A 15761-nucleotide genomic window follows, 5' to 3' on the forward strand; every position below is an offset into this window, starting at 1 on the left:
CCTCCATTTCAGTGAGGATAACGCTAGATGGGGGTGGGATTGTGTCCAACATTAGAACCTAAGACACAGTCATCTAAAAAAGGCTTTTATCTTGGAGATGCCAGGAAGGCCTTTCCAGCCCCCAGTCATAATTTCTCTCTGAGAGCCAGGATTTTGAAGCCTCTTCCTGTCTCCTCTTTCCACGTCTGTGAGGATACAGCTTCTGAAACTGTTTTTTGATCTCTTTCAGAAATCAGAATGGAGAGTGAAAGGTAGCCTCTAATGCCCAGTGCCCTGAGGACGTGTAGAGTCAGTCAAGGTCACGCCCTCCTGAGTCAGTCAAGGTCATGCTGAGACAGTCAAGGTCAAGGACTAAGCAAAGCCCATGGCTGTGATGTGGCAGATAGCCCATACATATCTCATTCACCTTGGCAGCTTCAGCATCTAACAGTGACCAAACTAGTGAGCCCCTTGCCTATACAGAATGAATGAATTAATGAAGCAGGCAGTGGTAGCATGTTCCCTTTAGTTTCAGTGCCTTTATACCTGCTGTACCCATCACTTGGCTTCTTCTACCACTTCTTCTCCCTCATCCTTCAGCTCTTTCCCCCCATTAGCACTTTCTTCAAAACCTTTCCCTAAACTTAATCGTGTCCACCTGCTATAGTAGCATGTGGCTCCTTGCTTATTTATCTGAGATTACCTTAGGAAACACTATTAACTGAACTCTAGAAGGTAGATGTCACAGTGGCTGATGGGACTGTTTTATTTCTGACCCTAGCATCCAGCACAGTGTCAGGCATACCTGAAGTTTCTGATGACCAGTCCTCTGGTGACACAGTTGGGTTGTCTATCCTTCATCCCCAGCGAGAAGCTGGGAGCTCAAGAATGCCAAGGCCTTGATTGCCTGGCCACGGGATCGAAGCTCCCTATGAAAGAGCCTGGTTGAAGAGACAATTATAGTAAACTCAGGATGCAGAGGCCACATGGAGCTCAGAACTTATCAGGTATTAGCAGCAAGACTCACTCCAGGACTTCTGGATGGAGAGCCAAGGTCACTGAGATGCTACTGACCCTCTAAGACTTGGTTCTGAAATGTTCTGGAAGGGCATGCAGAAGGAAGGGATCAAGGGTCAGCACCACAGCAGGGTGAGGACCCAGGCTGGGTGAAAGATGGGTACTTGGGTGACAATGTAGCCTGGCTTTCTTTCCTTCTGCTTTCTCGTCCTCCGTTTCAATGCTTTGTTTCTATTGGTTGACGTTACAATGGTTGCCTTCATACATCTTATGTTTGAAATCTACCAAAAGAAAATGGTCCTACTGTGAAATCTCACTCAGTCCCTTGTCTTTCTGTTTTGTTTTTCCAGAATAGAGATCTGTGTACCTGAAGTAGAAGCCCAGCATTGTTCAAAATCCAAAACGATCCTCTGATGACCTGAGAACTACACTTGATTAAAGAACACAATTCATCATAGTGTCCATACTTTATCCCTTTTCCTTTCCAAGTTTTTGGACAACCTCTTTGATTTTCCAGAAAACGAGAGACTATGGTTATTAGGGAAGGCGGAGATTTGAGACTCCCTCTGGGTGAAAAAGTTCCCCGTCATTCCAGCTCTGTTTCCTGTGCCAGGAGCAGACACTAATTATGTCTTGCTTTGTTTGACTTGGTTCACACTCAGGCCCAGTGCACTGAAATGGCTCCGTGCTGGGGAATGACTTTTTGGATCAATGTCTCCCACTGCAGATCAGATTCCTCTCCTAACTTTGCATAGTGCCTTTCTATATGGAACCTCTTGTCGGAATACTGGCTTTTCTCTGTCTTGAATTCTAAAGTGATAGCCCACTTCATCCTGTATCCTTGGATGAGAACAAAACTACCTCTTCAGTAAGAATAGGAATGGTGTATTTGATGACGTTGTTTGATGTGTTCATGTTAGTATGTTAAAATAGAAAAGCGTGTCTACAATAGTAGCATAATTACTTTGCTTTAGAAAAAGACCAGCCACTTATAAAGAACACTCATCCCTCTGTCCAGATCAGTAATAAATACGATGACCAAAGCAGCGCACAGGTAACAGCACAGAATTCACAATGCTGGGAGATCGAGAAAACCAGCAATGGAACCATCCATGGATCCAGGGACCTCTCCTGTCGGGGTTGCTGCTGATATTGGGAGAATCCACCCAATCAGCCAGCAATTAACAAGCTTCTGCAGGCAGCACTGAAGAAAGCAAGATGTACTGTATGCCCCGAGTCCCTCTTGAGAAAGATGGGATGCTGGCGGTGATGGTCTGGGGACAGCTGTGCAAGGCCGAGACAGCAAAACACCCAAAACAAGAGGAAATCAGTAGAGTCCAACCGACAATGCTCATAGAAGGATTGATGATCTCTCCAGCCCTTGGACAAGTCCAGAAGCCAGAGATGGATGGTATGTCGCAATGGGTGTGGACAGAAATTGCCTTGGTGGTGAACAGTCTTTTGATGATCCCCATGCTTCATCCAACTGGAGACAGAGTTCGGGAGAAGAGCAATCACTGTGATGAGATGAGGGAGGAAGACTAGGACTCTTTCAAGTCACGGTTTGAATGGAATTAGGAAAAGCAGAAAGCACAACACCCCGAGGGTACCCTAGTCTGCAGATGTCTCAGTAAGCATGTGTGGGCCTTTCAAATAAGGACTAAGAGCAACTGATGCTGAAGACAATGACAGGAAAACTGTGTACGGGAGAGAAATAGCCTCGTAGAAAAGTGGTAGGACTTGGTGTGTTGATAAGCCACGGAGTAATCACCATCCAAATTTAAGGAGAACTTTGGGGAGTCCAAGCAACACAATCTGTTCTTCATGTTTTCCATAAAGGGCCGTGGAGGGCTGTAGACTGTTCTGCTGGTGAGAGACTCATGCTCGTAATGCTTCCATCCATACGTCTTGCCCCTGCCTGTGCAGGCTCTTAGGACTGACTGGTTACTAACATGTTCTGCACAGAGTAGATTCCAATAAAGTTTTCTGGCTTTTATTCATGTTTACTTTTTTTTAAAAACTTTCACATCAGTAGTAGCATTATGGGCTAATGTTCCTACTTACCGTTCACCTCTCTGTGACTAAAAGCCCTGTATCAGGGACCTCTGAGTACCAGCCTCAATGTCCCATCAGGGTTCAGAAAAAGACTCACAGCAAGCACAGAACTTAGAAGGATCTTGAGGGCGAAAATGATCTCTCCACTATGTACTTTTCTGCATCAGTTTCTTTATTCTTCTGCTGGTCTCCTCCTGTTCTGTAAAGTTTTCTGTTTATATACACACACAAAACAAAGGCAGTTCCCCGAGCTTGAACATCCCTTTATCTCTGAAGGTCCCAATGTGATCTATATGAAAGACTCCTTTCCTGACTGCATGTCCTGCCAAATGGAAGATAGTTGCAGGAAGGTGGCTTCTAATGTTTCTCAGGGAACATAATGGAGATATGGCTGCGGGAACCAAGGTTTATGGCTACATGGCTAAATTCTCTCATTGGGGGTCTCATGGGGTAGGGAGAGCCATCCAGTAAGCACCAAAGGAGAAGGCGGGCTTTTAAATGTCCCCAGTCCTTGTGGGACAAATAGATCCAGTTATGAAGCAAGTCCCAGTATACATTCTATATACCAGAACTATATAGCTGAATGAAGAGTCATCTGCCTGACCACCCACAGATATCTGTGCCCATAAGATTGAGAAGCAAACAAGGGATTACACATGCACATCACATGAGATTACACACTACAGTGCAGGTATTGGGGAGACACCAAGCCGCTTCAGCAAAAGCGAGCAACAGCTTTTAGAGTCGCTGGTCCTGCAGACCTCGTCTGGACAGGATTAATCCTCCATCAGATAGCCATGTGTCTGCTGGGTTGACGTCTGAACACTAGTTAACATCTGCTTCTCGTGCTCAGACTCCTCCCCAATCCTCTTTTCCTTTCTTCTCTACACATTGTACAAGAGATGAGGCCTGTGTTTGCTTAAACGTATCTCTCCATAATGAGACATCTTTAAAAACTGAGTAAGATTGACTTCTGAGTCTCAGTAGGGAACCTCAGAATAAGGAAACAACACTTAGTTTTTGCCTTGTAACTTTTCATACTGAGAAATTTTTAAACGATGACCCTATGTGCATGTTCAGCAAAAACTTCATGCGAAAAAAGGTTTCCTGAAAACACCCTGATTTTAAAATAATAATATAAAAAAATGTATGCCACACAAAAATAATGTGAAAAAAAGCCAACAATATTCCGTAACAGGAAAAAGTGTCTGGATTATGTGGGGTAGGGGGAGGGGAGGCAGGGCTATGTCTGGTTTTCTCATCAGGGGGACACGGGTACTGTAGACAGTCCCCAAACACAGTTATCTGAAGTCTCATTGAAATACACCTTTCAGTGAAAACATCTCTCTTTGTATATTAAATTCTTTAGACCTGTTGTGCTCCAAGTCTGGGCAGGATGGGAGGGAGCAGGGAGTAAAAGAAGAGTTGGAGGAGGCCATCAGGAAACCCTACTAGCTAACATTGCCTGTTTGTCATGTGCTCGGTTCTTCCAAACCTTCTAAATTATGGTTGTACCCAGTCCTCAAGACAACTCTGAGATCCAGGTCTTGAGATAGTGTACCCATTTTGCTCATGAATACATCTAAGCCCAGAGATGTCAGGGTAATTTAGTATCTGTTGTTAACCCTCTCCTTCTTAGTCCCCCACCCCATGTACACACACTCCCATGTTCTCTTTACTCCAGCTCTAGACGAGGTGGCATTTTGCTTGTCTGGGTTGACAGCATATCCCACATCCTGTGCGACACAACCTCAGCTCCTGGAGGTGGCCACTCCAGAAATCAGAAGCTGCGGCTACAGAGGCGCACGAGGCGATGAGTAAAAGGAGCTTTGGTCACAGGGAAAGTGAAATATCTTTGCTGTCCCCCACCACTCCCGCTACCCCCGCACTTGTGAGTCTGTTGAAATCTGCCCTTCCTCTCCCCACACCCCCTGCCATGCTGAGGTCACTTTCACCATGCAGCGTCCTCCTGTTTCCTAACCTTAGCTTGAAAGCCAACAGTCATCTTTGACACCAACCCTCTGACTTCTCCCTCAGAAGCCTCTTCCAAACCTACCCTCCTGCTCACCACCAGGTCAGAAAGGGATTTCTCCAGCAGGGGCCCTTTGTCTACTCGGTCCAAGAGCCATACAACTAATCGGTCTGTCTCTCTCACTGGACTCTAACCGAAATGCCCAAAGGAATGACATCATCCTCTCGTTCCTTTCTCACTAGCCCGGCCACTCTGTTCTTACAAGCCTTCCCACTGACACACTCAACCTCCTAATTTGTGTGTGCGTGTGTGCATGGGTTCGTGTGTGTGTGTGTGCATGCACATATACACCCTTCATTCGGGCAGATTTGGCTTTATACGACACTCAAAAGAAGACAGAAGTTCTTGCTAAGATGGCTAAGAAAAAACTCAACCTCACATGTGACCTTATAGCAGCTGTGGTGTGGTTACCTGCACAACATTCCAGCATGTATGAGTAGGGTGGGCTGAGGCCCCACCCCTCGTTGAAGAGCTATGGGCAATTGCTGGTTCCCGGAGGAGAGAAAGGGGTTTTTCTTTGTGGGGGTGGCCATTGGTAGATTTTCCAGGTTCCAGTGGATGATTTCCACTCATGTGTATATAGAAAGCATTAATTAGACTCCGTGTATTAAAATAAATGTATAAATAAATAAAATAAAAAAGGCACATGACAACAAAAAAAGAAATGGCTGTGTTAATATAATTTCTTTATTCAAACAGATCTGTGTTCAAATCTAAATCACTTTGGATAAATTACTCAACTTGTTCATCTATAAAATGGAGTAATGGCAAAACGTTTTACATCTCTATTGTGTCAATTGTCAGTTCTGTCCCACTGTTGGTGCAATGGCTAGCTTCAGTCTCTCACACTGTTGGTGCAATGGCTAGCTTCAGTCTCTCACACTGTTGGTGCAATGGCTAGCTTCAGTCTCTCACACTGTTGGTGCAATGGCTAGCTTCAGTCTCTCACACTGTTGGTGCAATGGCTAGCTTCAGTTATCACCTTAATGTGGTCTAGAATCTCTTGGGAAGAGTCTGAGTAAGAGATTGCCCACGTTGGGTAGCCTGTGCAGACTGTCTTAAGTTAGTTATATGTGAAGACCCAGCGCACTGTGGGCAGCACTGACCCCTAGGCAGGGGCTCCTGGGCTGTGGAGAAACTGAGCAGAGCACAAGTGAGTGAGCAAGTGTGCATGGATCCGTTTCTCTCCGTTCTTGACGGTGATGTGAGGTGACTGGAGCCTCTGCCTCTTTCCTGCCCCGATGAACTGCAGCCTAGCACTGTAAGCCAAAGTAGCCCTCCTCCCCTAATTTCCTTTCTCTCAGGTTATTTTATCACAATGACAGAAATAAAGCTAGAACAGCGAGGGATCTTAAAGAGAGGCTCCGGCTCCGTGGGTTTCCTCAGTGTCCACCTGTTCACTCCAGGAGATGTAAGAGCAGAGTGCCATGCTGTCCCTCGACACATTCTTAGGCTTTCGGTCTTATAGCTAATGTCGTCAACAATATGACTTTAAAGCTAATGTTTTACCAATCTTATTTTCCCCTCTCATTTTATTAGGAAACCATGATGCTACTAGATTTAATTGGCTTATACTATCTGAGTTGCCAACCACTTATGTTATTTCTTAGTTTTGAAATACTTCTCACCATTTGTCTGTTTGTTGCAGTCTTATTTGTGGTGTGTGTGTGTGTGTGTGTATGTGTGTGTAGACAGGGTCTCTCACTAGGACTGGGAGTTCACTCATTTGACTGAGTCGTCTGTCCAGAGAGCCTCGGGGAACTTTCCGTCACCACCTTATCAGCACTTAGATTATAAGCACATAGCTGCTAGGACCATTTTAGCATTTTTCTATGCAGGTTCTAGGGATCCAAACTCAGGTCCTCAGTTTATATGGTAAGCATTTCACTTACCAACCAAGTTATTGCCTCATCCCTCTGCTTTTCTCCTTTTTAAGGGAAAGTTTAAACACAATAAATTCTACCCTACTACACGTCACACTACCGGCAAGAGTGCTTATAGTTGACATCATGTCCTTGGACCACAGAACATCTGTGCTAAGAGGTTTTAGTCTCTATCTCAATGTTATCCTTTTCCGCTTAGATCCTTGACTCTCTCCATCAGCCAACATTTAAAAGAGCTTCAGGTTTCCAAGGGAAGCCCCTGAATTCCTTACTCTAGAATATGTCTTCCCTATTTAGATATATACACAAACACAATGGATTGTTTTTATAAACAAGTGTTTCGTGATGAAAGCATTATGCTACGATTATGAAAACACTCCTTTGAAAATAGACATGATCTTGGTTTAGAAAGTGCCCCTCTACCCTAGCCATGTTGCCAGCTCGACTCTACTTTTTGCTTGTAGCTGTGGATTCTTTCCTCATGATTTGATTGTGTATACGCCTTTGATTCCACAATTCCACACTGTGAATTTATGAGGTCCCTAAATGACCCGAATGGAGAGAGAGAAAAAGTTGTTCCTACACTCTGTCTGAAATGGAAGCAATGTGCAGAGTGTCCAAACAGCCCCGCTAATATACAAAACAGGCAAGACTAGAACAGAAAAGTGATCACCAGACAGCAGAGAAAGACACAAGCAGGACTAAGTCCTTGTCACCCTCACGATGTCTGTCGCTCTGCTCTTCCTATTAGCAAGGAGAGCGGGGAAAACGGGCATCGAGAAGTGTGCCTCAGACGCAACAGTGCCGTGGACCTGACTGTGAACTTGGTCTCTCCGGCTCTGCTTTCTTGTTTGTGAAATAGTTAATAACACCTGCTTACCTCATGAAGACAGAGGTAATCCTGTTGATGTGGTCAAGTAGTTAAGTGGTAGAGTGTTTTCCTGGCATGTGCAAGACCCTGGGTTTGGTCCCCAGGACTGCTGGGGACCAACAACAAAAGCCAGGACTATAGTTTAAATAGGGAGAAAAGAAAGTAAGGGGAGAGGTGTGTAGGAAAAGAAAAAGAGAAAGAGCCTCATCCAAAGAGCAGTTAGATCCTTGTTTCTGCAGGGTGAGGTTGAGGGTGGTGGATGAACATCAGCAGAGTGAAAGCGAGAAGAAGCCCATACATAGTGAGGATTCATTCATGTTACTCAAAGCCCAGACGCTCCAGGCCTTACTTCTGAAAGCCAGAACTACGCCCATAATCCCTCTCACATCAGCCTCACATGAAGTCCGTCTCTCAGCCCCTCAACCAGGAATGACTCACGAACTTACCACACACTCTGCACTTTCCCGCCCCCACTGACGGAGGCCATCTTCCCAGGATCTCTTAATCTTCCATTTGTCGATTTTTTTTCCTCTGACCTCTAAGAGGATCTACTTTTCTGTTAAAGTGACAGGAAGCTCTGTTCTTACTAAACGGAACATAAATTTATATTTAGTAACTACGTGGCTGAAGGAAAAGGAGAAGTATCCCGAGGGCAGAAACTGTTGGGGAAGATTTTAGCAGACCATTATCTAGAGGGAAGCCATATTTAGGGCCGGGGGAGTCAGTTAGGCAGCTGGCAGAATTAGCCTAAAAAGGAACAGAATTCCTGTTAATGAGCTAAGAAAAGCCCCATGGCACTTCCATAGGGATCTGAGTACTTAAGCTTGTCCACCTGAGAAGGGGCCAGATGGATGTCATGACCAAAACAGATATGAAGAGGTGTCAGCAGAAACCGGATAACCCAGGTGGATCTGGCAAATGGGACATAGAGTAAAAAACCATGCTCTTTGGTTTGGTCACTAAGGTGAAAAATAATGTTTGGTCTATCACAGATGCAGCCCAGAACTAGGGCAGGTGTTAATATCAGGCCATCAGATAACCCGTCAGGAGTTAATGGACCCTCAGACACACACGGCAGGGCAGGGCATAGGGCCCAGCTTCTTCAGATCCCTGCCAACTACACATACACCCACACATTATTATTAGAACACATCGGGGTACTGGCCCTGGGCTGACTAGAACACAAACCAGTTCCGTGCTGTTCCAACCAGTCCACCTGCCACTCTTTAAGCACACACTTCAAATACTTGCCCCAGGCTCCGGACCTCCAACCTCATCAAGAATACTCAGGCTCTGTCCTTTTGACGGGAAAACATCGGATCTATCCTACCAAAAGAAGTGGAGAGAGTCAACTCCAACAAATGAGTTCTTTCACGTCTCCTCTTTGTCCGGATCTACTCATGTTTTTCTCCAATTTTCATCGTAATTGTTGGACTCCAAGACTCTTAAGTCTAAGGGCTATACTTACTCTTGCTAGCAAATTAGCAAGAAAAGGGGAGGGGAGCAATGCCACCTTTAGTGTTTAAAATAACCCTCGTCCAAACCAGCCATGCATAGTAAGATGCATGAATGTCCCCAGGGCTTAAAGAGCTCTGGTGGGGGAAAAAGGGGGAAAGGGTGTTGTAAGCATTATTAAACAGTGGGCAGATCAGTGAGTCTTGAGAATTTCGCTCTTCCCGATAATAAAATGGTTTGTATGAAACAGGAAATATATGCGTAAGATACAAGGAAAATCTTAATCTTTTTTTTTAAATTTTTTATTGAGAAAAAAAAAGTTTCTGCCTCCTCCCAGCCTCCCATTTCCCTCCCCCTCCTCCCGCCCTTCTCCCCCGCCACTCCTCTCCCCCTCCCTCTCCAGTCCAAAGGGCAGTCAGGGTTCCCTGCCCTGTGAAAAGTCCAAGGTCCTCCCTTCTCCATCCATATCTAGGAAGGTGAACATCCAAACTGGCTAGGCTCCCACAAAGCCAGAACATGAAGTAGGATCAAAACCCTGTGCCATTGTCCTTGGCTTCTCATCAGCCCTCATTGTTCGCCATGTTCAAAGAGTCCGGTTTTATCCCATGCTTTTTCAGTCACAGTCCAGCTGGTCTTGGTGAGCTCCCAATAGATCAGCCCCACTGTCTCAGTAGGTGGGTGCACCCCTCGTGGTCCTGACTTCCTTGCTCATGTTCTCCCTCCTTCTGCTCCTCATTGGGGCCTTGGGAGCTCAGTCCAGTGCTCCAGTGTGGGTCTCTGTCTCTATCTCCATCCATCGCCAGATGAAAATCTTAATCTTTAGGGGGAAGCATTGGAAATGGTAGTCACATTGTTTTGAATCTAAGAGACGGCAGAGTATCATTGTCACCATCACCATCATTGCCATGAGCAGCAGTGCTGAGCACAGAGCTGGATGCTACATGCCTAAACAGCTCTGCAGGAAGCTAGAGAAATGGCAGTGTCCTTGCCATTAACCACACTTACAGCTCTGGCAGTGGACCTGGATTTGTCCCCAGAACCCACATAGCCAGAACCACCTCTAACTCCAGTTCCTGGGGATCCAATACCCTCGTCTGGCCTCCATGGGCTCCTGCATGCACGTGGTGCTCATAGACTCATACGATTGAAATGAAATGAAATTTATGCCCTGGCAATGTGAAGCATGCATGGGCAGCCAGTATATGGTAGTTCTGCTGAACTTGTCCATATTGGCTTTTATGGTCTAAGCTGATGAGGTCTCTTCCTTAAGAAGACACCAGGTCTCATTAAAGACAGTTGTGAACTACCAGCTGGCTGCTGGGAATTGAACTCAGGACCTTTGGAAGAGCAGGCAGTGCTCTTAACCGCTGAGCCATATTACATAAATCTTAGCTCTATAGGCATCATCTTGGTGAAAAAAGAAGAAAGCTTTCACTGACCTTTAGAATCTTCTAGAGTCATTTAAGAAGAACAGGTGTCCTAGTGAGGGTTCTCTTGCTGCGACCAAGAGCATTAGGGAGGAAAGGGCTTGTTTCACTTCATAACTGTCAGGACACATTCCACACCTGAGGAACCTCAGGACAGGAACTGACGCAGAGGCCACAGAAGATTGCTGCTTTCTGGCTTGCTCCTCACGGCTTGTTCAGCCTGCTTTCTTCTAGCATCCAGGACCACCAGCCTCTGGGAGGCACCACCCACAATGACCTGGACCCTCAATCATCAATCAGAAAATTGTACCCCAGACTTGCCTGCAGGCTAATTTGGTGGGGAAAGGTCTAATTAGGTCTCCCCAAATGATTCAAGCTTGTGTCAAGTTGACATAAAGCTAGCTTGTACAAGTAAGGGAAGCAAAAGGAAATAAAGGATCTCAGTAGAAAAACATAAGGAAGACTGTGGTGTGGCTCAATGATACTGCATTTTTCTGGCTAGTACCACGTCCTAAATCTGATGCTATACAGAAAAATTTTTCCTTTTCATTTTTATTTTAACTAAGAACAGAAGGGAACCTAAGGGTGCAGCAGAACATGGGAGCAGTGTTTTTTGTCTGGAGTCAGATGAGGAAGTACCAACTTGTTCCACAGTGAGAGAGTTGTAAGTGGTTATGAGGTAAGGGGATGTCTAAGTTAGGGTTACTATTGCTGTTATAAAACACCATGACCACAAGCAACGTGGGGAAGAAAGGGTTTATTTAGCTCATAGTTCATCATTAAAAGCAGCGAGGACAGGAACTTAAGCAGGGCAGGAACCTGGAGGCAGAAACAGAAGCCATGGAGAAATACTGCTTACTGGCTTGCTCTCCGTGACTTGCTCAGGCTGCTTATAGAACCCAGGATCATCAGCCCAGGGGTGAAGCCTCACAATGGGCTGGAGCCTCCCTCTTAAATCATTAATTAAGAAAATATCCTACAGCCAGATCTTTATGTTTTTTAATCCCTGCCACAGTTTCTTCTCCCTTCTCTCCTCCAAGTCCCTCCCTCAACACCTCCTCTGTTCCCACCCACACAATCCACTCTTCTTCCCTTTCTGTTTAAAAAAGGGCAGCTCTTCAGTGTACATATGTATTTTTAAGACTAGTCCTTCTGAATGTGGTTGACAGTTGGGGCAGACTGAGGGGCCACTGATAGTGGCACTGGGATTTGTCTCTACTGCATGTACTGGCTTCTTGGGATCCTATTCTCTTTGGATGTATACCTTGTTCAACCTAGATATAGTAGGGAAGGCCTTGAACTTTCCACAGGGCAGGGTGCCTTGCCCTCTCTTAGGATTGGAGGGGGATGGAAGGGTGTGTGGAGGGAGTGGAAGGGGAGTGGGAGGAGGGGAGGGAGTGGGAATTTGGATTGGTATTTTTTGAAGTAATAAAATAAAATAATAATAAAGACTTTTTTTTATTATGAATACAGTGTTCTGCCTGCATACCTGCATACCAGATCTCATTACAAATGGTTGTAAGACCATGTGATTGCTGGGAATTGAACTCAGGACCTCTGACCTCTGGAAGAGCAGGCAGTACTCTTAACCTCTGAGCCATCTCTCCAGCCCTCTCCAGTGTATATTTATAAAGCAAGGCATACCAAGCTGCCGTAGGGTTAAGCACCTCCCCATGGGCAAAGCAGCCCAGAATGAGGAGTTTTCCCTCATTTTCCCCACTCCCCTTCCTTCCTCCCCTTTTCACTTCCACACCTGCTCCCCATGCTCCCAATTTACTCAGGAGATTTTGTACTTTTCTCCTTCCTAGGCAGATCCATGTATTTCTTTCTTATGGCTTTCTTTATTGTCTAAGTTCTCTAGGGTTGTGGACTGTAGGCTGGTTATTATTGCTTTTTTTTTCTAGTTCTGTTCATTTGCCTGCAAATTTCAAGATGTCATTATTTATTTTTTACCATTGAGTAGTACTCCACTGTGTAAATGTCCCATATTTTCCTTATCCATTTTTGGTTAAGGGGCATCTAGGTCATTTCTAGATTCTGGCTACTACAAATAATGCTGCTATGAACATAGTTGATTAAATGTCCTTGTGGTATGATAAAGTATCCTTTGGGTATATGCCTAAGAGAGGTATTGCTAAGTCTTGAGGTAGATTGATTCCTAATTGTCTGAGAAATTGCCATACTGATTTCCAGAGTGGTTGTACAAGTTTGCACTCCCACCAGCAATGCAGGAGTGTTCCCCTTACTCCACATCCTCTCCAGCATAAGTTGTCACCAGTTGTTTTGATCTTGGTCATTGTGCCAGGTGTAAGATGGAATCTCAGAGTTGTTTTGGTTTGCATTTCTCTGATGACTAAGGATGCTGAGCATTTCCTTAAGTGTTTTTGAACATTTGAGATTCTAGCTAGAATTTCTCTGTTGAAAGTTCTCTGTTTAGGTCTGTACCCATTTTCTTTTATTGGATCATTTGTTCTTTTGATGTCTAGTTTCTTGAGTTCTTTGTATGAGTCCTCTGTCAGATTTGGGGTTGGTGAAGGTCTTTTCCCATTCTATAGGCTGCCATTTTACCTATCTGAATGTGTCCTTTGCTTTACAGAAGCTTCTCAGTTTCAGAAAGTCCCATTTATTAATTGTTGCTCTCAGTGTCTGTGCTACTGAAGTTATATATAGGAAGTGATCTTCTTTGCCAGTGCATTCAAGGCTACTTTCCACTTTCTCTTCTATGAGGTTCAGTGTGGTTGGTTTTATGTTGGGATCTTTGATCCATTTGGACTTGAGTTTTGTGGATGGTGATAGATATGGGTCTATTTGCATTCTTCTACATGTTGATATCCAGTTATGCCAGTACCTTTTGTTAAACATGCTTTCGTGTTTCTATTGTATAATTTCAGCTTCTTTGTCAAAAATCAGGTGTTCATAGTATGTGGGTTGATATCTGGGTTTTCAATTCAATTCCATTGGTCCTCTTGTCTGTTTTTATACTACTACCAAGCTGTTTTCATTACTGTAGCTCTGTAGTAGAGTTTGAAGTCAGGTATTGTGATGCCTCCAGAAGTTTCTTTATTGTACAGGATTGTTTTGGCTATTCTAGGTTTTTTATTTTTCCATATGAAGTTGAGTATTGTTCTTTCGAGGTCTGTGAATAATTTTGCTGGAATTTTGATGGGGATTGCATTGAATCTGTAGATTGCTTTTGGTAAAATTGCCGTTTTTACTATGTTAATCCTGTGTATCCATGAGCATGGGAGATCTTTCCATTTTCTGATGTCTTCTTTGATTTCTTTTTTCAAAGATCTAAAGATCTTGTCATACAGATCTTTCACTTTTTTGGTTAGTGTTACCCCAAGATGTTTTATGTTATTTGTGGCTGTTGTAAAGATTGATGTTTCTCTGATTCTTTTGTCAGCCTATTTATCATCTGTATATAAGAGGGATACTGATTTTTTTTTAATTAACCTTGTATCCTGATACATTACTGAAAGTGTTTATCAGTAATAGGAGTTCCTTGATGGAATTTTAGGAGTCACTTAAGTATACTATCATATCATCAGCAAATAGTGAAAGTTTGACTAATTCTTTTCCAATTTGTATCCCCTTGATATCTCTCTCTCTCTCTCTCTCTCTCTCTCTCTCTCTCTCCTCTATCTAGAACTTCAAGTACTACATTGAATAGATAAGGAGAGAGTGGACAGCCTTGTTTTGTTTCTCATTTCAGTAAAATCACTTTGAGTTTCTCTTCATTTAGTTTGATGTTGGCTGTTGGCTTGCTGTATAATGCTTTTATTATGTTTAGGTATGTTTCTTTTTTTTGTTTATTTTATTTTTTATTTTTTTTTTAGTTGTTGCAAAAAAAATTTCCACCTCCTCGCCATTTCCCATTTCCCTCCCCCTCCTTGCACACATCGCCCCCTCCTCCACTCCCCTACCCCTCTCCGCCTCCCCCCACTACATTCCCCCTCCCTCTAGAGAATGAAGAGCAGTCCAGATTCCCTGCCCTGTGGGAAGTCCAAGGTCCTCCCACTTCTATCCAGGACCAGGAAGGTGAGCATCCAAACAGGCTAGGCTCCCACAAAGCCAGAACATGAAGTAGGATCAAAACCCCGCGCCATTGTCCTTGACTTCTCATCAGCCCTCATTGTTCGCCATGTTCAGAGAGTCCGGTTTTATCCCATGCTTTTTCAGTCACAGTCAAGCTGGCCTTGGTGAGCTCCCAATAGATCAGCCCCACTGTCTCAGTAGGTGGGTGCACCCCTCGTGGTCCTGACTTCCTTGCTCATGTTCTCCCTCCTTTTGCTCCTCATTTGGATCTTAAGAGCTCAGTCCGGTGCTCCAGTTTGGGTCTCTGTCTCTATCTCAATCTGTCGCCAAATGAAGGTTCTAAGGTGATATGCAAGATATTCATCAGTATGGCTAAAGGATAGGGTCATTTCAGGTTCCCTCTTCTCAGTTGCTCAAGGTACTAGCTGGGGACATTTCCCTGGACACCTGCGAGTCCCTCTAGAGTCAAGTCTCTTGCCAACCCTAAGATGGCTCCCTTAATTAGGATATATATTTCTCTGCTCCCGTGTCCACCCTTCCTTTATCCCGACCATCTCATCCCCCCAAGCTCCCCCATTCTCCCCTTCTCACGTTTATCACCCCATTTTCCCTTAACCCCATGCCACTTCACCCCCAAGTTCCCAGGTTTTGCCCTGCAACCTTGTCTACTTCCCATATCCAGGCTGATGACTATATGTTTTTCTTTGGGTTCACCTTCTTATTTAGCTTCTCTAGGGTCACAAATTATATGCTCAATGTCCTTTATTTATGGCTAGAAACCAATTATGAGTGAGTACATCCCATGTTCATCTTTTTGGGTCTGAGATACCTCACTCAGGATAGTGTTTTCTATTTCCATCCATTTGCATGCGAAATTCGCGAAGTCATTGTTTTTTACAGCTGAGTAGTACTCTAATATGTATATATTCCACACTTTCTTCATCCATTCTTCCATTGAAGGGCATCTAGGGTGTTTCCAGGTTCTGGCTATTACAAATAATGCT

Source organism: Microtus oregoni, unplaced genomic scaffold (assembly GCF_018167655.1).
Source record: "Microtus oregoni isolate MIOR12 unplaced genomic scaffold, Mior012 000023F_ref0000262, whole genome shotgun sequence".
NCBI classification, from domain to species: domain Eukaryota; kingdom Metazoa; phylum Chordata; class Mammalia; order Rodentia; family Cricetidae; genus Microtus; species Microtus oregoni.